Here is a 25,841-nt window from a genome sequence, read left to right on the forward strand (position 1 = left end):
TCCATCCATGTTGCTAAAAATGCTGGTATTTCGTTCTTTTTAATGGTTGAGTAATATTCCATTGTGTATGTGGACCACATCTTCTTGATCCACGCCTCTGTTGATGGACATTTAGGTTTCCATGTTTTGGCTATTGAAAATAGTGCTGCAATGAACATCGGAGTACATGTGTCTTTGTGAGTCATGGTTTTCTCTGGATAGATGCCCAGGAGTGGGATTGCTGGATCAAATGGTAGTTCTATTTTGAGTTTTCTGAGGCATCTCCATACTGCTTTCCACAGTGGCTGCACCAGTTTACAATCCCACCAACAGTGTACTAGGGTTCCTTTTTCTCCACACCCTCTCCAGCACTTATTGTTTGTAGACTTTCTGATGATGGCCCTTCTGGCTGGTGTAAGGTGGTACCTCAGAGTGGTTTTGATTTGCATTTCTCTAGTAATGAGTGATGTCGAACATCTTCTCATGTGTTTCTTGGCCATCTGTATGTCGTCTTTGGAGAACTGTCTGTTTAGATCTTTTGCCCATTTTTTGATGGGGTTGTTTGTTTTTTGGTATTGAGCAGGAGAAGGTGTTTATAAATTTTGGAGATTAATCCCCTGTCAGTTGATTCATTTGCAAAGATTTTCTCCCATGCTGTGGGTTGTCTTTTTGTTTTGTTCAGGGTTTCCTTTTCTGTGCAGAAACTTTTTAAGTTTGATTAGGTCCCATTTGTGTATTTTTGTTTTTACTGTCATTACTCTAGGAGGTGGATCTGAGAAGATGTTGCTGTCGTTTATGTCAGAGAGGGTTTGGCCTATGTTTTCCTCTAAGAGTTTTATGATGTCTGGTCTTATATCTAGGTCTTTAATTCATTTTGAGTTTATTTTTGTGTACGGTGTTAAGGAGTGTTCTAATTTCATTCTTTTCCATGTGGCTGTCCAGTTTTCCCAGCACCACTTATTGAAGGGGCTGTCTTTTTTCCATTGTATATTCTTGCCTCTTTTGTCATAGATTAGTTGGCTATAGGTGCGTGGGTTTAATTCTGGGCTTCTTATCCTATTCCACTGATCTATATTTCTGTCTTTGTGCCAGTACCATACGGTTTTGATGATTGTTGCTTTGTAGTATAGTCTGAAGTCCGGGAGCCTGATTCCTCCAGCTCCTTTTTTCTTTTTCAGGATGTCTTTGGCTATTCTGGGTCTTTGTGCTTCCAAACAAACCTTAAAGTATTTCGTTCAAGTTCTGTGAAAAATATCCTTGGTAATTTGATAGGGATTGCATTGAATCTGTATATTTCCTTACGTAGTATAGTCATTTTGATAATATTAACTCTTCCACCCCTAAGGATTATTGATGGAGTCTCTTGGTAGAGAGAACTCTTTGGTTTTTGGATCTCTAGGCCTGGCCTGGTTTCTGTCTTTGTGTCAGGCTTGGAGAAGCTTTCTCTGCTATAGAATTATAGATTTACATAAATTCTCTCTTAATACTTTTTTGTTTCATTTTTTGTTTTTTCAGGATTTTTTCTCATATTTAAGTCTAGATGGAATTTGTCATGTTTTGGTGAATTGTGAGTTAAAGATTTAAGTTTCTTCTCCTGAAGTCACAAATGATTAAAATACCTATCCTTGCCCTCCTGATCTGAAATAACACCTGTATCTTAGAGTATGTGTCCATGTATATACCTGAGTCTGCTCTAGGATTCTCTGGTGTGTTCCAGTGAATTGTCTATTCCTAAGCCAGTACGTATGTTCTGATTATATATATGTGTGTGTATGTGTGTGTGTGTTTTTGTTTTTTGTTTTTTTGTTTTTTTGGTTTTTTTTGTTTTTGCTTTTTAGGGCCACACCTGTGGCATATGGAAGTTCCCAGGCTAGGGGTCGAATCAGAGCTACAGCTTCTGGCCTACACCACAGCCACAGGAACACTGGATCCGAGCCATGTCTGCAACCTACACCCCAGCTCAAGGCAACACTGGATCCTTGACCCACTGAGCAAGGCCAGGGATCAAACCCACATCCTTGTGGATCCCAGTCAGGTTTGTTAACCGCTGAGCCACAACCAGAACTCCGGTTCTGCTCTTCGTTTGTTTGTTTGTTTTTGTCCTTTTAGGGCCGCACCCATGGCATATGGAAGTTCCCAGACTAGGGGTCTAATTGGAGATGTTGCTGCAGGCCCACTGCAGATGTTCTACTCATATTTTTGAAAAATATATCTAATAAGTGATAGGGTAAAGTGTACTCCTTCTTTTTTTTTTTTTTTTTTCCCTCAGAAATGTCTGTGGTCTTTTAGGGTGACTTCAGAATCATAGTCAAGCCCTGCTCCCTTGGACTGCACAGTGGGAAGTGGAAACATGGGTGACCCCAGTTGGACTCTTTGTATTCATAAGCATCAGATACATCAAGAACTATGTTTGGTTAAGCTGGACTTTCTTCTTGATATGGAAATCACATAGCCTCTTTAGGAAGAAGCCACTCACTGCTATTGACTTCCAGGTTGCCCAAAGACAGTCCTATGGACCTTCAGAGCCCCTGTGTCCCTGTGTCCCTGTGGCTGCTACAGGACCCAGCTATATGCTCCCCATTGTAGTCAAGCCAGCCTATAGTGGGGTTTTATTTTCCACCTTGCAGGGAGCCCTGTCTCCAGCCAGTGCCCTTGCCAACCAAGCCTGCTCCCCTCCAATGATTTCCTCTAAGTTAGCTCTGGGGATATTTTCTTAATCTGTTCTTAAATGTGTTTTTCCAGCAAGAATTCTTCATAATTGCTAATATTGTGCTGGCTTTTTCCTAGTTTCTTCTGTGCATGCATGTTTTTCCCTATTTCACCTTTTCTAGGTTCTTTCTTATTAAAGTGACTTTTTCAGGATCTTTATATTGAGGAGTAATGAACATACTGTAAAGTCACAAATCCTTAGCATACATCTCAGTAGATTTTTTATGTTGTATACACTATGGAACTACCACCCTGATCAAACAGTTCTTTTAGAGTTTAGAAACTGTTGGTAAAGATTGGGTAGAAAGGGAAATCATGAGTGTGTCCCCAAGCTGCCATCTTTTTTTTTAACTTTATGGCCACACACACAGTGCATGGAAGTTCCTGGACCAGGGATTGAATCTGAGCTGCAGCTTCACTGGGCTGCTAATCCAACCCACACCTCTGCAGTGACCGGAGCTGCTGCGGTCAGATACTTCAGATTCCTTTTTTTTTTTTTTTTTTGTTCTTTTGTGTTTTTGCCTTTTCTAGGGCTGCTCTGGCAGCATATGGAGGTTCCCAGGCTAGGGGTCTAATTGGAGCTACAGCTGCTGGCCTACACCACAACCATAGCAGCGTGGGATCTGAGCCACGTCTGTAACCTACACCACAGCTCACGGCAATGCCAGATCCTTAACCCACTGAGCGAGGCCAGGGATCGAACCCACAACCTCATGGTTCCTAGTCGGATTTGTTAAGCACTGAGCCATGACAGGAATTCCTGCAGTTGGATTCTTAACCCACTGTGCCATGGTGAAAACTCCCCATCTTTTTCTAGAGCAGTCTTTAAAGGGTTTTAAGGAGGGAGTCACACAGCAAATCTATACCGTAGTATAGAGAGAAGAATAGCTAGAAGTTGTGGGTCATACTCTGGTTCTCCCCCTCACTAGCTCTGGTTCTTATTGCCTCAGTTTGAACAACTGAAATATGGCAGTAGATGCTAGCTCTTACCTCATAAGTTGTCATGAAGATTACACGAGGAGGAACATGTAAGTGCACAAAAAATGTTAATTGTTGTTTTCGTTGTTATTAATAACGAGGAGGAGGAGGAGTAGGCAGTGGCTCTTAATGAAGGGTACACAACAGAATCACCTGGGGCACTTTGCAAAAGTACACATGCTCAACCTGGCCAGATCTGCCAAGTCAGAAACCTAGATTTTAAACACCAGGTCGTTCTGTTGCTTTTCTTGGTTAAGGACCATTGGGCTGGAGGTGGGCATGACTGAAAGCAGGAAGATCAGCAGTTGGCCTCTGTACTGGTGAAGGCTGGAGAGTATTGCGTAGATTCCAAGCAGAGTGGAGAGGTGGACAAGATGACGACCTTGAGTGGGGAGCAAGGGAGGAGGGGGAGGAGTCTGGGATGACTCACAGGCTGCTGACTTGGATGGCGGCTTGAGTAGGTGGAGGATGAGCCAGAATGGGGAATACAGGAAGAGTGGTAAGGGGTGGGGAGTGGGCCAGAGATTGTTATAATTCCCCTTGGGATTGTTGCTTGGAGGCTTCTGGTGGAAATACCAAATTACTATTTGGATCTCTAGGCCTGAGCCTGTGATGTTTTTCAGGGAGTCATAGGTGTGAAGAAATAAAGCCATGGACCTAGTCATAGACTGAACATAGAGGGCAGAAGAGGGCCAAGTTCACAAGCATCCACTTCTTGGAGGGCCTCCATCCAATTCTTACTCCCTCCCTAGAAATAAAGAAGTGTTATCGCACAGGTAATACCTCCCTTGCTGAGGACCATTGGGGAATAAAATCCGTCTTCTCACTTGAAGATGAATAACTGTGGGTAGCTTCCTTTCCTCTCAGGTCTCAAAATTTTCCACATCTGCTTATGGAAGAGCTTAATCTTCCATCAGTATCCTCAGAGAGCACATTCAGTTAGAGGCAATGTCTTACCTTCCAACATCCCTTCACCCCGCCATGCTTCACACATACTCAGCCACCCATGGCATCTTACTGTGGCTTTCTTCAGGCCTTTAATATCAACCAGTTACTTTCTTATAAGAGTTTAAGTCATTCCAGTACCTCTCCCAGAGATTTTTGCATTTAGAACTATAGATTTAATAGAAATAATAGAAGATGGGGAGTTCCTGCCATGGCTCAGTGGTAACGAACCCAGCTAGTATCCATGAGGACGCAGGTTCAATCCCTGACCTTTTTCAGTGGGCTAAGGATCCGGCGTTGCTGTGAGCTATGGTGTAGGTTATAGACACAGCTTGCATCCTGCGTTTCTGTGGCATAGGCTGATAGCTTTGATTTGACCTCTAATCTGGAAATTTCCATATGCCTCAGGTGTGGCGCTAAAAAGCAATAATAATAATAATAGCAATGGAAGATGTTGCATTCTTGTGGGAAGGTGATCCTAGAATTAATTATTCGTTTACTCATTCAGGAACATCCCTGTCCAGGAGAACTTTCTGCACTGATAGAGATGTTCTTCTGTGCTATATAATACAATAGCCACTAGCCAGTCCTGGCTAGTGTAATCTGAGGAGCTATGTTTTCATTTTAATTAAAAAATTTAAATTGATAAGGGAAAGGCAGGCACTATTAGGTTGCATTCACTGGATCAGTAAGAGACTCCTAACAACCCCCTTGACTTCCCTACTATGGAGTGCCCTGCAAAGGTAACTTTGAAAATGAGTCTTGGAGTTCCCACCATGACTCAGTGGAAATAAATCTGACTAGTATCCATGAGAACTCAGGTTCTATCCCTGGCCTTGCTCAGTGGGCTAAGGATCTGGCATTGCCGAGAGCTGTGGTATAAGTCACAGACTCTGCTCGGATCTGGCATTGCTCTGGCTGTGGTGTAGGCTGGTGGCTGTAGCTCCAATTCAGCCCCTAACCTGGGAACCTCCATATGCTGTGGGTGTGGGCCTAAAAAAAATCCCCAAAAAACTGGCAGTTACTGATTATGAATTTGTACTTTGCATCTTGATTTGCTGCACCTTTATAATAAGCAGTTACGTAAGACTTAAGGATGTTTTAGTTAGTCCATGAAACAGGTATGAAGAGGAGCATTTTAAGAGATGAAATTTCTTTGAAAAATAGATCAAACTCTTGACCTTAACACACTAGCTATGTTTGTAAATAAATTTATGATGTAAATCCTTAATGCCTTTTCTCTGAAATATGGAACATGATAATCATGCATGTACTTACTTTTTTATTTGGGTAATATTCCAGTATTAGTTTGGGGGTTTTTTGTTTGTTTTTGGATGCACCCACAGCATGTGGAAGTTCCAAGGCGAGGGATCAAACCCGAGCCATAGCAATGACCCAAGCCTCTGTAGTGACAACACCAGATCCTTACCCCACTGCATCACAAGAGAACTCCCAGTATTAGTTTCTTGATTAAATATGTGTGTGGTTTAAAAACAAGGAAAACAGAGTTCCCTGTTGGCACTGTGCATTGGCCATCTGGCATTGTCACTGCTGTGGCTCAGATCACTGCTGTGGCTCAGATCACTGCTATGGCACGTGTTTGATCCCTAGCTTGGGAATGTCCACATGTCGCAGATATGGGAAAAAAGAAAGAAAAAGAAAAAGGGAAAAAATAGGTCTTTGAAATCAAATGGGCTTTCTTTTCCCACACTTCTACCCCTGACCCTTCAGTGTCCTGCCCAAGAGAGCAGGTATTTGTGGCTGTACTCCATCAGCCTGTCTCAGCCCTCAGGACACTGCTCATGCCTTTCCTTCTGCCCTGCTTCCCCCCCTCCCTATTCCTGCTCATGCCATAGTAAGCTCTACTTCTTCCAGGAAGGCTTCCATAACTCCTGTCCCTTCCAGGTAATGCCAGTTTTCAGGGCCCTGAACAGATTACATTTGGGGGCAGAAGTGTCAGGGATGGGTTTTAGGAAGATGTGGCTGCAGGGTGGATGTGCATTAGATTACTGCACTTCAAGCTTCCTTGACTGCTATTCCCAGTGAAAAATATATCTTAAGTCCCAACCAACACACACACCTACACAAAGATGTGTAAAACTGAAACAGAAGTTTTGTAAAAAATAGTGCTGTGTGATGCATTTGGATATTTTCTGTTCTATGTATTTTTTTAAGGAAAAATGCTGGTTGTAGTCCACTGAATTGATTTTACAACCCAGTAATGGGTCACAATTCACAGGGTGAAAAATGCAGAGTGAGGTCATTACTGCTGAGAACAACTCCAGACACAGCCAGGGGGTCTTGTCCAGAGGTCACCCCTTGGGTGCCTCAAGGAGTTGGGAGATGATGGCATTGGCAGCTGTGTCCTCCTGGTGGCAATCCACCTGGTGGTGCTCTGCTCTCTCCACTGAGTCCCCTTTTGGGGCCCCAGTTGGTTGTGCCACAAAGTGGCCAGGGGCGCAGGTGCGTTTTTAGTGCTGTGGAAGGAAGTTAAAGCCTATAAAGCACTCCAGACACCTGACAGATGCCAGCTCAGTGTCAAATGTCACAGGACTGTATCTCTGATCCCTCTTGATGAAGCTTCTCATGGAGACAAAGCTTCCAGGCCTCTTGTGGCTCACTGGTGCTGCTCACCTGGCAGGGCTATGAATAACAAAGAGTATAAGAGCAAAACATCTTAGACTGTTACATGCAGCCTAACAATGACAGCACATTACCAGGCAGAAGATGGATGACAAACAAACATAAGGAACTCTCCAGGTGGGAGTGAGTCTTGGATCCCCATCTCCCTTTGGAACTAGAAGTTGTTGAAAACAGAATCTGTAGAAATAGCTATGTCAAAAGCCCTGCGTTTAAGTCAGGTGTTACCCCTCTGAGAGCCTTAAACTCTGTTAACACTTAGCACTCTTTTCTAAGAAAAGTGCCTATCTGATTTCTTAACCCACTGAAGAAGAGACAAAATTATCTGGAAGAGGGGTGGTGGTAGGTCTTTTCCAGAGATAGACATTTAGATAACAGGAAAGTGAAAGCCACAGGTCAAGACAGAGAAACAATAAGGAAAGACCATCACATTATTATCTAGTTCCTTAGGGAATGCTTGCAACGATGAGCACTTCTGTGGGAAAGGGTTATTTTTTAAAGGCGTTAGCCATAAGCCACATTTTAGCACAATTTCCCTTAAAAGCGGTTTGCAATAGTGTTTTGGCCATTGAAGTTTCACTTTTTATTTATTTTATTTTATTTTTTGTCTTTTTTTTTTTTTTTTTTTTTTTTTTTGGCGTTTTCTTGAGCTGATCCTGCGGCATATGGAGGTTCCCAGGCTAGGGGTCTAATCGGAGCTGTAGCCACCGGCCTACACCAGAGCCACAGCAACGTGGGATCCGAGCCACGTCTGTGACCTACACCACAGCTCACGGCAACGCCGGATCCTTAACCCACTGAGCAAGTCCAGGGATCGAACCCAAAACCTCATGGTTCCTGGTCGGATTCGTTAACCACTGAGCCACTGTGGGAACTCCGAAGTTTCATTTTTTAGAAAACGTATTCACAGGAACCACAGCGATTCTGGATAAAAGAGATGTGGTTGAAGTGCTCCTGATTAGGGCTAGTCATGAGTTTGAGGCATGTTGTAATCTTGGGTTCATGGTCAAGTCCTCCTCACTGAACCATAGCCTGAAATCCCCTGTTACTGTTCCTGTTGGATTTCTTTGTTCACCAGTGTGAATTTATAAGTAAATTCTTTCCAATGTGAAAGTTTATTGATAGTGGCTCCCTGATATTCTGAAGGTAAATGTAGACAAAGGACTATGAGCTGGTCATTGCATAAGAATGGGGTGGGGTGGGGCCTGGATGGGGTAGCCTAAATGACCAGAGGGTACAACAAAGCCACTGGGATTTGAGCTGGGGTGTTTTTAGGGAGCAGTGGTGGGTGAACTTGGATGACAAATTCTACCCTTTTTATTACTTTGCCTGAGGACAGCCCACCTACTGAGGCAGGGCCAGGTCAAAGTCCAGTGAGGAAGGTGGAAAACTGTCTCGTGAGGATGGGGTTCAGGGCAGTGCAGGGCCTGGCCCCTCCAGGAAAGCTTTGTGGAGACAGCAGGCTGGGGCCACCTGACTCTGAAACTAGCTCCTGAGCTCCAGAGCATTTTCAGGCATCCCAAGGCTGCTGTCTTGTCAGTTCAGTACTCTCCCTGGCTGTTTGCTCTGGGGGTAGCTGTGCACAGGGCGCCCCTTCTACAACCCAGTCAAGCGCTAGGACTGGCCAGGCTGGCTTGGCAGGTCCAAGGGTGTAGAGGTGCCCCAGCCCCCCCACCCCTGCCCCAAGCACACCTGGTGCCCACAGACCTCATTCCAGAGCTTTAGGGCCCTGAACGCCCAGTGGTGTCATGGCAGATCATTTCCCTGGAGATGGGTGGTGTCAGTCATGCCCATTTTATAGCTAGGTAAACAGGCTGTGGCGTTAAGTGTCTTAGAAAGGGCAGAGCCAAGACTTGGAACCAAGGTTTCCAAGGCCAAAATTGAGTGCCGTTTCCATACTCCACCCTGGGCAAGACCACAGTTGACTCAGCCAAGAACCCCGCCCCAGGAGGAGATGGAGCCAGAGGTCTGCTAGCTGACCACCCCAGCCCAGGGAAGGGGCAGAAGGTCTCTGAGAGCCCTGCCCCTCCAGGCCTGTCTCCTGCTCCCCAGATCCCTGCCTACTCCTGGGATCCCTTTCACAAAGCCAGTGCGTGCCTGTGAAATGCTCCTGCAATGTGGAGCAGGACCCCTCCTGCAATGTGGTCCCTGCCTGCTCGCTCTTGATGGAAACGTCTCTCAACCAGTAGTCATTTTATCTTTATTTTTTATTTTTGTCTTTTTAAGGTCGCACCTGCGGCATATGGAGGTTCCCAGGTAAGGGGTCCAATCAGAGTTACAGCAACTGGCCTGCGCTACAGCCACAGCAATGCTAGATCCCAGCCTTGTCTGTGACCTACGCCGCAGCTCACTGCAGCTCCGGATCCTTAACCCACTGAGCAAGGCCAGGAACCTGGACCCTCATGTTCCTAGTCAGATTCGTTTCTGTTGCGCCACGACGGGAACTCCTTCCCAGTAGTCATTTTAGAGAAGGAAAGCAATGGTTTAGGGAAAAACAAACAAACAAACAAAAAACATGTTTTTAAGCAGTGGTGGCTTTTTATTTACCCTTAAAACTTTTTTTGTTTTTTTAGGGCTGCACCCAGGGCACGTGGATGTTCCACATTAGAGGTCGAATTGGAGCTGTAGCCTCTGGCCTACGCCACAGCCACAGCAACGAGGGATCTGAGCCATGTCTGCAACCTACACCACAGCTCATGGCAATGCCGGATCCTTAACCTACTGAGCGAGGCCAGGGATGGAACCCACATCCTCATGGATACTAGTCAGGTTCGTTAACCACTGAGCCATGATGGACACACTCTTAAGATTTTTTTAAAGAACAATTTTAAGTTCAAAACAAAATTAAGAGGAAGTTACAGAGATTTCCCGTATACCCCCTGCCTCCACACATGCACAGCCTTCCCCTGGCATCGGCATCGGCATCGGCATTGGCATCAGCATCGGCATCCCTCACTGGACCATACGTTTGTTACAAATGACGAATCTGTGTGGTAGCCTTTTTTTTTTCCCCCCCGAGTTTTATCAGAACATGCTTAAAATTGAAAAGAGATACAAGAAGAACTATTCTGCGAGAATGTGGAGAAACCTCCGTGTGCCTTCCTGTCTCTTGACCCCCTCCTACTCCCTACCCAGATTCTGTAGAACCTGGATGTAGTTTATGACTCTTGCTCTGAGGCGAGGAGCATTACCACTACTCTTTGTTAATGAGCTCTTCCCCTGGTTGTGCCTCTAGAACCTAAATGCCATGTGGCGGGTTTTTTTGTTGTTGTTTTTAGAAAAATTATGGTAAAACTTACGTAACATAAAATTTATCATTTTAACCATTTTTGAGTGTATCATTCAGTGGCATTAAGTACATTCACATAGTTCTGCAACTATTACTACTGTCAATTTCCAGAACTTTCTCATCATTCTTTTTTTTTTTTTTTTTTTTTTTTTTTGTCTTTTTGTCTTTTTGTCTTTTTCTAGGGCTGCACCTGCGGCATATGGAGGTTCCCAGGCTAGGGGTCTAATTGGAGCTGTAGCTGCCGGCCTACGCCACAGCCATAGCAATGAGGGATCCAAGCCACATCTGAGCAAGGCCAGGGATTGAACCCCCAACCTCTTGGTTCCTAATCGGTTTCTTTAACCACTGAGCCACGATGGGAACTCCCTTTCTTATCATTCTAAACTGAATCTCTCCACCCTAAACAGTAATTCCCTGTCTCTTCCCCCCCCCCACCGCCCCAGATCCTGGCAATGGCCATTCTACTTTGTCTCTATGAATATGTCTATTCTGGGTACCTTATAAGTAGAATCATGTAATGTTTGTCTGGCTTACTTAGTATAAAAGCTTCAGGGTTCATCCATGTGGTAGCATATGTCAGAATTTCCTTCCTTTTAAAGGTTGAATAATATTCCATTGTATGTGTATGCCACATGATTCTATGTTGAAGTTTTTGAGGAACCATCATACCATTTTCCACGTAAGATGCACTATTTTACATTCCCCTCAGCAGTACACAAGTGTTGTAATTTCTCCATATTCTTGCCCGCGTGGCAGGGGTTTTAACTTCTTGTTTGTAGATGTATCCCCAGAGACTAGGACAGTGCCCAGCACATAGTAGATACTCAATAAGTATGTATTGTGGGAGTTCCCGTCGTGGTGCAGTGGTTAACGAATCCGACTAGGAACCATGAGGTTGCGGGTTCGGTCCCTGCCCTTGCTCAGTGGGTTAACGATCCGGCGTTGCCGTGAGCTGTGGTGTAGGTTGCAGACGTGGCTCGGATCCCGCGTTGCTGTGGCTCTGGCGTAGGCTGGTGGCTACAGCTCCAATTGGACCCCTAGCCTGGGAACCTCCATATGCCGCAGGAGCGGCCCAAGAAATAGCAAAAAGACAAAAAAAAAAAAAAAAAAAAAGTATGTATTGGGTGGATGAATGGGAGGCTTTAGTCTCTAGGCAGCTGTACCAGGGAGCCCTTGGACCTGTCAGCAGAACCTTTCCTTTCTAGTCCTTGCTTAGTTCTAAGAGAATCATCCTTTTGATGGGTTAAGTGATCTATAGGTGCCCACTAGTGTCAAGAGAAATGGTGGCACTGCAGAGGTCAGGGAATTGAATGTGCTGGCTGGCAATGGGAGTGTTTTTTAGACTCTGGGTCTCTACCCCTTTGTGGCTCATGAAACCGTTTTTAGTGGTTAAAAGCATCTATGAAAAATGAAAATAGTGTAAAAATACCAGGATATGCCACATAGAAGAAAGAATATCATTTTGCAAAACATTTGTTTTTTATGTAATGTCTATGTATGTGTGGAATGGGTCACAAAGAGTTTGAAAAGCTCTATTGTATAGGGTCTCTAGCCTCTGTCAGCCTGAAGAATTCTCATAGCAGGAAGCTTACTACTTCACATGGAAGCCCACATCATTTAAGGTCTGCTGTAACATTGGAGTATTCCTTCCTTAATTGGCAGAAACCATTAAGCTTGTTAAGATGTTTGTTTTGAGGCCCTGCTGTGTACTAAGACCAGTTATAGGCACTGTTAGCTAAACTGCCCCCACTGCCACCTATCCTCAGCCACAGTGGGGTTACCTGTGTGGGAAGCAGCCCAGCTCTGACTCCTCCCTGCAGGGAAGAGCCTTCAGCACAGTGTCTTTTTTTTAAGTGATTTTTATTTTTTCCATTATAGCTGGTTTACAGTGTTCTGTCAATTTCTACTGTACACAGTGACCCAGTCACACATGCATGTACATTCTTTTTCTCACATTATCCTCCATCATGTTCCATCACAAGTGACTAGATATAATTCCCTGTGCTATACAGCAGGATACATGGTGTCTTTTGATTTGGATTCATGTTAGACACACTTTTTCTCCAGTGAAGTCATCTGCATATGGGACATCTGCAGGCAGGAAGGCCTCCCTCAGTTCCAGTCTCCACAGGTCCAGTCTAGGATAACTGCTCCCTTCTCTGAGGTGTGCCCTTGGGCTCCTCACATCTAATTTATTGCATGCATCCCGCACTTCCTTTCCAAGTCTGATGACAATTCCATCCACCATTATTGTGGGATGCTGAGGCAAATGAAGATAAATGATTCGGGATCCGAGCCACATCTGCGACCTCAGCTCACAGCAACACCGGATCCTTAACCCACTGAGCCAGGCCAGGGATCAAACCCCATGGTTCCTAGTCGAATTTGTTAACCACTGAGCCACAATGGAAACTCCAAATGTACCTATAACTTTCTATTTCTTCTTTCTTTCTTTCTTTTTCTTTTTATGGCTGCACCTATGGCATATGGCAGTTCCTGGGATAGGGGTCAATTTTGAGCTACAGCTGCCGGTCTACACCACAGCCACAGCAACACAGGATCCGAGTTGCATCTGCGACCTACACCATAGCTAATGGCAACGCTGGATCCTTAACCCACTGAGCGAGGCCAGGGATTGAACCCACATCTTCACAGAGACAGCATTGGGTCCTTAACCTGCTGAGCCACTGCAGGAACTCCCCATTTCTTCTTTCTTCTTGACTTCTGGGGTTAATGTTACTAGTCATGCCACACCCAGGCCCAGGTTCTGTGCTCTCTTAGCTTTCCTGTATCTCCCCTACCACACACAGCCTTGTGACACAGGTCTCATTGCTTAATTGTCTTCTCCTTCACTAGGCTTTTACCTCTCAGAGGGCAGTAACTGTTGCATTCATCTTTCTGACCTTAGACCTGGCACACGAAGCTTGTGTTCCACATGTATTTGTTGAGTGGATGGATGTATGAATTTTAGACTTCTTGAGACTGGAGACTGAATCTTTTCTTTTCTTACCAATTCCACATCTCACCCCAGCTCTGAGCTGAACCCATAATAAATCCGATAGGTTGGTCAATTGATGGAAGTGCTAGAGATTGAATGAGAAATTTTTCTATGGTCAAACATGGATTTTGATTCTATAGGAAATAAAACCTAGAAGCTAGAGTCTCCCAAATACTTGGAGTGCCTGTCAGTGAGAGGCCAGACCCTATCACACGGGAGTCAAGATCCTGGGCAATGGGAAGGTGGTACAGTGAGGTGGAAAGAACTTGGGTAATAAAACAAAAGAGGGGGTTTGTGTGGATCAATGGTGATAAAGTGCCGGGAACTGAGGAGTGCGGTTAACTCAGCTCTCTGCATCCAAGGTCCAAATCTAAAAGAAAAATGGGGAAGGAAGGTGAGAGAGAGAGCACCTAGGTTTGGAAGCTAGATCAAACTAGACCTGAATCCCCTTTCCATCTCCTTTATTTATTTATTTTCCAGCTGCACCCACAGCATTTGTAAGTTCCCAGATCAGGGATTGAATCTGAGCTGCAGCTTGACCTGTCATAACTGCAGCAGTGTCACTAGATCCTAAACTCACTGTGCTGGGCCAAGGATCGAACTGGTCCTGCCATGGGGACAAGCCAGATCATTAACACTGCACCACAGCAGGAACACCTCATCTCCTTTAATTACAGAATTCTAGACATGGTATTAATCTGTGTCCTAGTTTCTGCATCTGTGGAATAAGAATTATGTACTACATGTGACAGATTCCTCACTGTTCCTGGCACATGGTAGATAATCAGTAAATAATGGGAATTATTAGTACCATGGCATTATGTTTGGCATGCCTTATTAGTGTAGGTCCAGTTAACAAGAGCCAAAAAGTCATTTTTAGAAGAATCCTAGCTCATATCCTTGAAGAAAGTGTTGACTTTGAGGATGCAGGAAGGTCAGGAAGGTTGGGTTTGGACTTTCAGAAACAGGAAGTCTACCTTTGGGCAGAGGTGATGTCTTGTCTGATCTCCAGACAAACCTCCTCGTCTGATCTCCAGACAAACATCCTTGTCTGATCTCCAGACAGAATCTCATTGGTAGGTTTGGATCCTGTCCTAATTGTCCCACTGGGAATTGAGGGAGGTGGAGGTCTCCCTTAAAAAAGTGAGGTGCTATATCTAGAAGAAGGGAGAGGCAGAACTGTTGACCGTCACACATGAGGATCCCATCCACCCTCACCTCCTACCCAAACCCTGGTGCTCAGTGATGCCCACGGAGTGAGCCCTCATGTGCAGAACTATGTAACTACTGCTTCCCCCCACCTCCCCACTCTCTAAATTCCTCCACCAATTTTTAATTTCAACACACAGTTTTCCCAGCCCAGCCTGGCCTGGCTCTGAGCAGGAGGGTGGCACCTTTACTGAAAAGACTGCCCTGTTCCAGGACTTCCTGCCTCCTCTGCATCCCTCCCCAAGAATCCCAGGCCCACATGGTCCCCTGCTCTGTACAAAGTTCTCTACACCCTGCAGAAAAGAACCTCAGGCTAGTTTTCGAATTTTCATTTGCTTCTTCCTATTTACACTTTTTTGAAACTGAGTCTTTTTTTTGCTTTACTCTTGGCTCTGGCCTGCAGGAGATATGTTCTTAGGAAGGCTACCTGGAGACCCTAGGTTTCCAACAGAACTAGGAACTCAACTGAAACAAACTGAAAACACGGGTACTGAGATTGCTGAGTGTTCTTAGGTGCTGATTCCTCTCCTCCATGGGGCTGTGGGAGGAAAGGGTTTGGGGGAGGGACCCAGTGTAGGCTTTGCCAGCCCTTTCTGCTCCCTTCTCTCCCCTTTTCTGCTCCCAGTGTTCTAGGCAGATATCATCCAGTCAGGATGTCCAGAAGGCCTCCAGGCCTGAGGGTTCACAGTAAGCAGCCTTAGGCCTGACTAGGTAGAGAAGCAGACCTACCTTTTCAGGACTGGAAGTTAGCATATTTGCCTTGGTGCCCTTGTCCTCCCTCCCTCATGTCCCCCCAAGACTTGTCCATCCCAGAGGGTATTGCTTGCTGCGAACTTTTCTTCCCTTTACCCTTGGGGAAGTTCTCTCCTGGGTCGTTTTCCCTTTCAACCAGCTGTGTGTCAGGAGGCTCTGATCAGTTAATCCCCACACAGGTGGTACATTAAAATCCCAGAAACTTGTATTTTATAGGGGAGATTTAATAGAGTGTCAACTGTAAAGGGTAACTCTAAGGATTAGCTCTTCATTATGGGGTCCCTTGGGCAGTATGGCTCTAGTGCCTGAGGGAGGGAGGGAAGAAGGGAGGAGGGAAGAACTAACTGGTGGGAAAAAAGGAACTGATGGGGAGTGATTTCCCATCAGTCATCTTCTTAGGATTCCATTCACCCCATAAACAGATGGCTGTCTGCTCTGCTGGTTAAAGGCCTGGCTTTGGGAGGGTAGCTGGACTCTACCAACCTGAGCATCTTTAAAAGGAAGGAAAATAAAATTTTGAAAGGAAATGGTGGCAAGCAGTGAAATGTGGCATTTGGGTAGGGGAATTTTTTTTTCTTTCTTTTCTTTTTTTTGAGATACAATATTATCCACAAACCACAAACATTATCCTTTAAAGTGTATAATTCAGTGATTTTTAGTGTATTCATAAGGTAATCCAATTATCATCACTATCTAATTCCAAAACATTGTCATCACCCCAACCCATTAGCAATCACTCCCAATGCCCCAGCAGCTGGAATCCACTAATCTACTTTCTGTCTCTATGGATTTACTTATCCGGGACATTTCACGTGAATAGAATTATACAATCAGTGCAATTTTGTGCCTGGTGTCTTTCACTTAACAAAATGCTTTCATTGTTCATCCATGTTATATAGCACATGTCAGTACTTCATTCCTTTTTATTGATGAATAATATTCTGTTGGATGATATATATTTCATTTGTCCCAAAGGACATGTGGATTGTTTCCATTTTTTAGCTATAAAAAATAGTATTGCTATGAACATTTATGTACAAGTTTTTTTCTCTTTGCAGACATATGTTTTCAGTTCTCTTGAGTATATACTTCACAGTGAAATTGCTGGATCATATGGTAATCCTGTGTTTAAATTTTTGAGGAACTGCCAGGGGTTGGGTATTTTTGATACCCTTTTTTCTAATTGTAAACATAACATGTTTATTGTAGAAAATTTATAACATATATGAGTGTATTAAGAAGAAAATAATAAGTGTATTAAGAAATTCAAGATACCATATTATATTTAGAAAGTGAATACTTTTAAGGCTTTTGGGGTGTGTGTGTGTGTGTGTGTGTGTGTGTGTGTGTGTGTGTGGAAGAGTTGTATCAATTTTATATTCCCACCAGTAGTTTAGGAGGACAAAGACTTTGCTAACCCGATAGACATAACAACACTCTAATTATACGACCCATTAATAACTACCTTTACTATATGGTGTATTTCCTTCTTGTCTTACTTATGTACATTATTTAAAAAATTGTATTGTGCTTAAAGTATATATAGTTTTGTGTCCTAATTATTCCATTTTACCTTCTATTGTAAGCATTTTCCATGTTAATAAATATTATAGTAACATGATTCTTTCTGACCACATTCTGTCATCGTTGGATGCACTATAACTTATTTAATCAACATGCTTGGGGTTCCTGCTCTGGTGCAGTGGGATCAGCAGCATCTTGGGAGTGCTGGGATGCAGGTTCAATCCCCAGTGCAGTACAGTGAGTTAAAGATCTGGTGTTGCTGTAGCTGCGGCTTAGGTGGCAACTGTGGCTCAGATTTGATCCCTGGCCCAAGAACTCCATATGCCATGAACTGGCCAAAAAAGAAAAAAAAAAATCAAACGTGCTATTCTTGGATATGTAATTCATTTCCGCATTTCTGTGGTTATCACAAGTGGTGCAATATCCTTGTACGTAAATGCCCATCCTCATCTCTGATAAATTTTGAGATTAAATCTTAGAAATGAAAGTCTGGGTAAAAGAATATGAACATTTAAAAAAATAAAGCTTTTGAAGTTGCCAAGTGGCCTAGTGGTTAAGGATCCCCTCTTGTCACTGGTGTGGTGCAGTTTTGATCCCTGGCCTAGGAACTTCTGCATGTTGTGTGTGCAGCCAAAAGTAAATAAACATGTAAGTAAATAAATAAACACACAAGTAAAGCTTTCATTTTGAAGTAATTTTAGATTTTTGGAAAAATTGCAAAGATACTATAATGAGTTCCCGTATACCCTTCACCCAGTTTCCTCTAATATTAATGTCTTACCCAGCCAGAGGATATTCATCAAAACTAATCAGTTAACATTGGCATGGTACTACTAACTAAACTCCAGACTTTATTTGGCTTTCATCAGTTTTGTTACTAATGTGTTTTTTTTTCCATTCTATGGAAAATTCAAGATACCATATTGTATTTAGAAAGTTAATACTTTTAAGGCTTTTAGGGTGTGTGTATATGTGCGTGTGTGTAAAAGTTGTGTCAATTTATATTCCCACCAGTAGTATAGGAGGAAAAAGACTTTGCCAACTTAATAGACATAACAATAAAAACAGTACTGTAAATTTAGCAGGCATTTCTTTTTTTCTCCCTTTTAATTTACTTCATTGAAGTATAGTTAATTTACAATGTTGTATTAATTTCTACTATATAGCCATGTGATTCAGTTATACAGTATTATTCTTTTTCATATTCTTTTCCATTATGATTTACTACAGGATATTGAATATAGTTCCCTGTGCAATAGGACCTTGTTGTTTATCTATTCTATATTTAATGGTTTACATCTACTAATCCCAAACTCCCACCCCATTCTCCCCCACACCCCTCATCCTGGGCAACCACAAGTCTGTTCTCCTTGTCTGTGAGTCTGTTTCTGTTTCGTATATAAGTTCATTTGTGCTATATTTTAGGTTCCACATTTAAGTGATATCGTATGGCATTTGTCTTTCTCTTTCTGACTTATTTCACTTAGTGTGATAATCTTTAGGTTGGCAGGCATTTCTTAATTGTTGGTGGGTTTAAAGATTTTTTTTCATACTTGGGGGCCAGTTTTACTTCTTGGTTTTGGTTTCCTAATCATCTGTAGGGGTTTTTGTCCATGTATAAGCCTGTAGCTTCCATCCAACCTCACATATTACCAATGACAGGTGAGTGTGTAGAAAGCCATCCTGCATCCTGCAAAGTCACCCAGGTTGGGTGCCCCTGGCAGGGGTGGGCCTGCCCATGTGCTGCTTGCAGGCCTTGTTTCTCCCGGCAGAGACCTGGGAGATAATGAGGTGTGCTCTCTGAGAGTGGGCTCAACTGGCGACCAGGAGGCTAGCTGTGTACAAAGAGCAGTATAGGGTGGGCAGTTGTAGGTTGTAAATAGAGTCAGGTTGATTGGGGTTTCATCCCACTTCTCTTACTACTTATGTGAATTTGAGCAAATCCAGTCCATTTACTGAGCACTAGTTTTTTCTTTTCTTTCTTTTTCTTTTTCTTTTTTTAGCTTTTTAGGGCCGCACCTGTGGCAAATGAAAGTTCCCAGGCTATGGGTCGAATTGGAGCTGCAGCTGCTGGCCTTTGTCACAGCCACAGCAATACAGAGCCAAATGGGAATTCTGGACTAAGTGATAGAAAGGAGGGGTTCATATCTCTGTGTAATCATCACCGTAAATTGAGCTAGCTCTAGGTTGGCCAGTGCTCTGGGTAACTTATTTAATTTGCACTAATGCTAGTTGGGTTGGTCCCCCTTTTTGTTTCATAAGAGAAGAAACAGAGGCCAGGTAGCTGCTTAGCTCAGCATCAGGGCCAGGCTGGCTCTGCCCCTCACTGACTGATTAGACCAATAGCAGGCCTCAGCAACAGTCAGTCAGCCATGCCGCTAAAGGGGTCCTGATCAGGTTATATGATCATGGCTGAAAAAGGCCAGAATACTGAAATAAGAGAAAACCTCGCCTTCCTGAGTTACAGACTCTGGGATGATGCGTGCCCAAGGCTGCTCCAGGGTTTATGAAAGCCACCCCCCACTACCCCACACAGCTAAGAAAACAGTCTCAGAGACAATGGGTGACTTGCCAGAAACCACACTGCAGGTATGTGACAGCATTTGGACAAGAGGACGTATCTTCCAATGTCTTCTCTCCCCATCTGTTCAGAAGTCAGGGGGATATGAGAATCTGGGAATTTCCTCAGGGAGGGTTTTCCCAGACTGGTTCTGGGGATGGCCACACAGTGAGTGAGGGGCAGAGCTGGCCTGACCCTGATGCTGAGCCTTCTAGTCCACTGGGTTGTGTCCCCTCCGGGGCAGAGGGACCTGAAGGCCAATGTTTTGGGATGTGTGTGTGTGTGACTCTCCCTAGAACCAGTCTGGGAAAACCCTCCCTGGGGAGACTCCCAGATTCTCACATCCCCACGACTTCTGAACAGATGGGGAGAGTATTGGGAGGAGCTTAGGCACTCCTGGGGATGACAGTTCTGTAGGGGTGACTCTCTGAGTTCTGAGGTCTCTGCCTGGGCAGAAGGCCCAGGGCCCAGCCTGCATCCATCCTGCAGAGGGCTATACTCCTTTCTCTCCTTGTGTTCATGCAAAGATGGTTTGAGGAACCTTACTTGCTGCTTCTTTGGGCTGAGGTGGGGTCCATGTCTGGGTTTGCATCCAGCCAATGGGCAGAACATGCCATTGTCATCGTGTACCCCCAAGGGCAAGGACCCATATCTGGGGCTCACGACCTACAGACACGGTAGCTTGGAATGGTATAGTGACACAGCAAGCCCCTCCCCTTAGTGACTATGTCACACGGGTCCCTCCACTGCTCCCACAGTGTTACTTCTCCTCATTTCTACCTCTTTCCCCTTTACCTCATTGACTCAAAACTGTTTTTTGAAAAAGAGAAAATCTCCTAAGACCTCATTATGATCCTCCAAAGATGCATTCTATCCAACTTTCCTGATGAACTTGTTCAATATGGAAATGGTACCATATTTATCCAAATCTTAAGTCAGGTTTGACTAAAAAATCATGTTGGGCTATGTCTTTCCATTTGTAGTTATTAAGCCCTTCCTAGGTGATACTGAGCTGCACGGTGAGTACAATAGAATTCTGAAGGCCAGCCATCATTTTACGAGTGAAGGTGGACAGCTCAGAGATACGGAGCTCAGCCAAAGTCACATAGCTACTTAGGGGCCATCATGGGTTTGGAACTCGAGGTTCCTGCTTTTGAGCTCTGTGCTCTTTCAACATCATCATACACAATGTACACTGTGGTTGGAGGAGCAGGAACAGCACCTCTGGAACAATTACAGAACTCTTAGAGGGGAGCAGAGTTCCCCTTGTTGGTGATTTCCCACCCACAGTGGGCTTGTTGCCAGTGTCTTTATGTTGTTTGCTTATATATGTTTGTCTGAGGGTTGTAATTTTCTTTTGAGACACTGGGAAATCCCATAATTAAAACAAAACAAAACAAAACCAACTTCTGGCATTCCCATCATGGCTCAGCGGGTTAAGAACCCGACACAGTGTCCAGGAGGATGCAGGTTCCATGCCTGGCCTTGCTCGGTGGGTTAAGTATCCTGCATTATTGTGGCTTGGATCCAGTGTGGCTATGGCTGTGGCTGTGGCTGGCAGCTGCAGCTCCGATTTGACCCCTAGCCTGGGAATTTCCATATGCCACATGTGTGGCCCTAAAAAGCAAAAACAAAACAACACACACACACACACACACACACACACACACACACACACACACACCCTCAGTGAAATTGAATTTTTTTTTTTTTTTGCCCAGTTTGTTCTTCTTCATTGTGTTTGTGTGTATTGTATTCTAGCACTTTCTATCCTCAATGTCACTTAGGTTTTTGTGGGAGAGGGCTGTCTGTATATGCTTTGCATGGGGCACAATGACAGAGACAGAGCAGAGGGGGAGTGAAATGTGGTGAAGAGGCGCTTGTGTGGAAAGGAGGTATCATGCTTTCATATTGACTGAGATGCTCTGAGCCTGAGGGAGAAGGGGGTCTGGCATGGTTGTCCACTGGGAGGGTGAGGTGGGGTCTCTGGGAGAGAGAAAGGAGGCTGGTAAAGAGCTTTCCTAACCCAGAAATATACAGGTTTTGAAGGCTTCTGACTCAGTGTCAGTGTCATTCATTCTTTCACTCACATAATTCTGGAGAGCATTCAACAACTAATGTTCTATAAGCACCTCTGTGTAAAGGCCCTGTGTTAGGTCTCAGAAAGGATGTGTTTTATATCGAAGGATGTATCTTGCTTCTGTTCTCTCCTTTCTAGGAGAGAATCAGTCCCTCTGGATCCTGTGGCCCCAAGGGCTCTGGAGTGACTCCTGGCTGGGGTCAGGCCTCCTGGGGTCAGGGTAGGGGTGAAGGCTGCCCATCCACATCGCTGTCTCACCAAGACCAGATTGGAGGGAGCGAGGTGCTGTGGGGCTGAGCCTGGCTTCCAAAGGAAGGCACCACCGTAGCTCCTCTGAGAAGCCAGTGGGCCAAGAACAGGGCTTGGAGAAGATGGGTTTCCACCCCTCCCTGCCTTACACCTGACTTTTTGTCAGAGTAGAGGAAAACACCTGGGCCCACTCCAAAAATGAAACCAGGTTTGCATCTCACGAGAGATCAGGGTAAAGTGTAAAAATGGAGATGGTGAGGCGGGGGGCAGGTTCCCATTGTGGCTCAGTAGAAACGAACCCCACTAGTATCTATGAGGACACGGGTTTGATCCCTGGCTTTGCTCAGCTGGTTAAGCATCTGGCGTTGCCGTGAGCTGTGGTGTACGTCGTAGGTGTGGCTCAGATCCAATATCGTTGCAATGGCTGTGGCGTAGGCTGGCAGCTACCACTCTGATTCAACCCCTAGCCTGGGAACTTCCATATGCTGTGAGTGCGGCCCTAAAAATACAAGGAAAAAAAAATAGGAAACTGGGGACCTTGGCACAGGCTGGGGCTGGCTTCAGGGGTCACTGTCCTAGGTTGGGCCTCCCCAGGACACACAATGGAAGATGGGGGCCATGTGGAGCAGTGCTGAGGGTAGGTCACATTTCTAACTCCTATCTCTTTGGAGTTATGAGTTGGGCAGATTTTATCTTGCTTGTTTTGACCTTCCATGAGGCAACAGCAGGAGGAGGGGGAGAGAACAGAACAACAAGTGTGCTGGTTGTTCTTTTGACCCATTTAGCAACTTCCTGTATTTTTTTAGCAAGGACAGGTATAACATCTTATGCTCTGAGGTGCCCAGTCCCTAACGTATGCCATGGCCTCGAGGTCATCTAGAAGTTGACCCTGGTTTAGCCCAGTTAAAGGCAGATTCATTGACTGTGGCTGTTAAATATGCCTCTTTGGTTGGGTCTTTCCATTCATCTGGCCAGTCATTTAGCAGATAATTTGGGGCACCTACTTTGTGCCTCATATAGTGAGGGGCCTTTGGGTTCACATCTTCTTCACACTTTGCTCCTTTCACCTTTATCCTTCAGCAAGGACCACATTTTACCAATGATGACATGGCACCATGGGGAGAAAACCACAGACTTATCTGCCCTCTGAGTGAAGCGTGTGGCAAATTCAGATGCATCTGCTCTGGAGTATTTTCCTCAAGCATTTCTGGGTGTTTTCCAAACTTAGCAATCCCCTAAAGGATGGAGGAGGAGGCAGGTAGGGGAGCTTTCCAGGGAGAGGAACAGCATGGGCAAAGGCTGTGAAGGGAACCAGGACCCTCCAAAAACCCAAGGGAAGGCAGTGTGACAAGGAAGGAAAGGTGAATTTGCAGGTTGGGCTCTTACTGGGCAAGTGGGGCCTCTCTGTGAGCCTCTTCTTCTTCTTCCTTTTTTTTTTTGGCTTTTTACGGCCGCGCCTGTGGCATATGGAGGTTCCCAGGCTATAGGGGTTGTGAGCCTCTTCTTGATCCCCTCACTTCACCTATGACACCCCTTTCTTTTCTCAGCTCTCCTTCAAGTATTAGGCTCTGGAAGGCCTTCCCTGAGTGCAGGGAGGTAGTCAGGCCCTCTGCTAAATGCCCTCTTTATCCTTCCTCTCCAGACCCTAGTGTCTCCTCTGGAGGAGCTTTGCCCTTCAGGGACTGGAGCTTGTCAGCTTTCTGTGGCCTTGAGCTGGGGTAGACCCTCTGTCCTCCTGCCCGAGGGTCAAGTCTTAGCCTGGAACTGTCCTAGAAGGTATGGCAGGAGCTGCCAGGCATGTGCCCAGGGTCTGCTCTGTACCTGAGGATAAGCCCTGCTCCAGGAGCTCTGGGGGTTGCAGGGCCTCTGGCTGACAGGGGATGTGATAGGACTGCAGACATGCCATCAACCCACAACCCTGTATCCTGGGAACAGCCTGGCCTTATGGCTCTGTGCCCTCTTTGACCACCCAACATTGTCATTACCTAGAACCATTGAACCTCTGCTCTAAAACAATTCTAGAATCCCCACTCTCTGATTCCAGACTTCTTTACAGAGTTTTCATTCACAGCTTCCATCACCCCCGTCCTCAGCCTCATAGAGTTCCCCAGACCCCTGCCCCAGCCCAGCTTCACCTCCCGCTCCTAAAGACCCAGACCTTCTCCTGCACACCAGACACCCTCTTCCCTGAACCTGCCAAGCCCCTGCCCCTCTGTCCTTTCCTACCCCTGACTGGGCTAGGACAGCCTAGCCCCAGTTAAGACCAAACTCCCACTGCCCTCATCTCCCCTGGAGTGACTACAAACTCCAGGCTTCATCACAAACGCACTGCAAGCAGCCCAGTTGTCTCCTTTTCTGCTAGAACTGGTGCAAAGCTTTCCCACCGCCCCCCACCCCATAACCTCTCCACCACACTCCCAGCCAGCAACTGCAATGCTGCATCTCTAGGAAATCAGAGGGCACCTGATGGGGAGTCCCCGCTGTGGCCATCATTGGAGGGGACTAAGGGGTTGGGGGAAGCACCAGCGCTGAGCTCCGCAGGGCTGTGAAGGCCCTGCCACTTCTGGCCTGAGTGTCGTTTTGCCTGCTCTCTGCCTGCTCTGCCCTCTCTGTCTCTCTGTCTCTGTCTCTGTCTCTCCCCCAGGGATTACTCCCCACTGAATCTCTTCACTCCTAACTCCATTTGGCACCTGCTTCCCAGGGAATCTGAATTGATACACTACCTTCCAGGCTCACCATCTGTGTGTTTTGCTGCTGTGGTTCCACCTGGTCCTTCCTGCACACTTTGTGAGAGGCAGCTAGCTCCTCACCCACCCATAGCTAGGCCTTCCAGCCAGGCTGTGGACCTCTCTCTTGTTTGTCTCTCTCAGACCCCTCAGTCTCAGGAGCCAGCATCCCCTCTTCCCAACTTTCCTCTTCTCTCTGTTGCCCTGCACTTGTCCTTGCCAGCTGGCCTTCCTTCACTCATTATCACCAGGGCCCTAAGTCACTAAAATCCTCAGCTGCGTCTCTATCTTTCCCACCCTGGCCTATGCTAAGTACTCTCTTCTCCCTGAACCATCCCCTCTTGTTTTCTGGGCTCCTATCTGTTCTCTGCCTCTTCTCTCTTTCACTGTGTCTTTGTCTCCTGGCCCATGGCTGCCCCTCCCTTTGATGCTGGTGTCCCCAGGCCTGGGATGTGATCCTCTTCTCTTCTCAGCCATCTCTCTCCCTCCATAGAGAGATGTTTCTCAAATATAGACTTGAAGATGACTCCAAATTCCATTTTTCAATCAGGACTTTTTCCTGAAATCCAGATTCCAATATTTAACTGACAAGGGGACTTTTCCATTTGGCCCTAATCATATGTACCTCAAACCCAGCAAGTCCCAGGATGAATTCATAGTCATCCAATAAAGCCATTCCTTTGGGGTCTTTCACGAGTACCATCACCATCCTTCAAGTCACCCAGACCAGAAATGAGGCTGCCCCCTCAGTCTTCCCTTTCAGGTCACCAGGTACCACCGATTCTACTACACCCGCTCTCCCAGTCCATCCGCTCCTCTCCTCAGCACTGCCATTGAACATGGCCTTCAGCATTTCTTAAGTGCACTGCCGATTCCGTCACTTAACCCCATACTCTGTATCTCTTCATTATATTTCTCATATTGATCCTTCTGAAAGTCTTGTAATTCTGGCTGGGGAAGACTTTCATTACTCCCATGGCCTTCCTCCCTGTTGGCATCACTATCAAGCTTTCTCCATGTGCTAACTAAAATTCCTCTGGATCTGGCCTTGCCTTCCCCTGTGGGCTTCTCTTGATCCTGAGCGCTAGCTGAACTGAATCACTTATAGCTCACAATGCATCCTGGAATCTCATACCTCAGGGCCTTTGAACCTGCCTCCTTCTTCCTAGAGCAGTCTCCCCCATTCCTCACCTGGCTAACTC

At 45.5% G+C, this 25,841-nt stretch overlaps 1 protein-coding gene across 45 annotated transcripts in view; it reads left to right on the plus strand.

Moving 5' to 3' along the window:
• ASPRV1 (aspartic peptidase retroviral like 1) overlaps nucleotides 1-25,841 on the plus strand; it is a 157,167-nt gene that overhangs the window by 72,593 nt on the left and 58,733 nt on the right. For 2 of the 45 annotated variants that reach the window (XR_014841784.1, XR_014841780.1), the window contains exon 6: nucleotides 9,825-10,577. The exons of the other annotated variants lie outside the window; for them this stretch is intronic. The gene's annotated coding sequence lies outside the window, so the exon portion shown is untranslated. Of the gene's footprint in view, nucleotides 1-9,824; nucleotides 10,578-25,841 lie in introns of those variants that run through there. 45 annotated transcript variants of the gene reach the window in all.

Source organism: Sus scrofa, chromosome 3 (assembly GCF_054392235.1).
Source record: "Sus scrofa isolate SSC_HxYL_T2T_F1_AM1 chromosome 3, Sscrofa_HxYL_maternal_Yorkshire_Landrace_v2.0, whole genome shotgun sequence".
NCBI lineage: Eukaryota > Metazoa > Chordata > Mammalia > Artiodactyla > Suidae > Sus > Sus scrofa.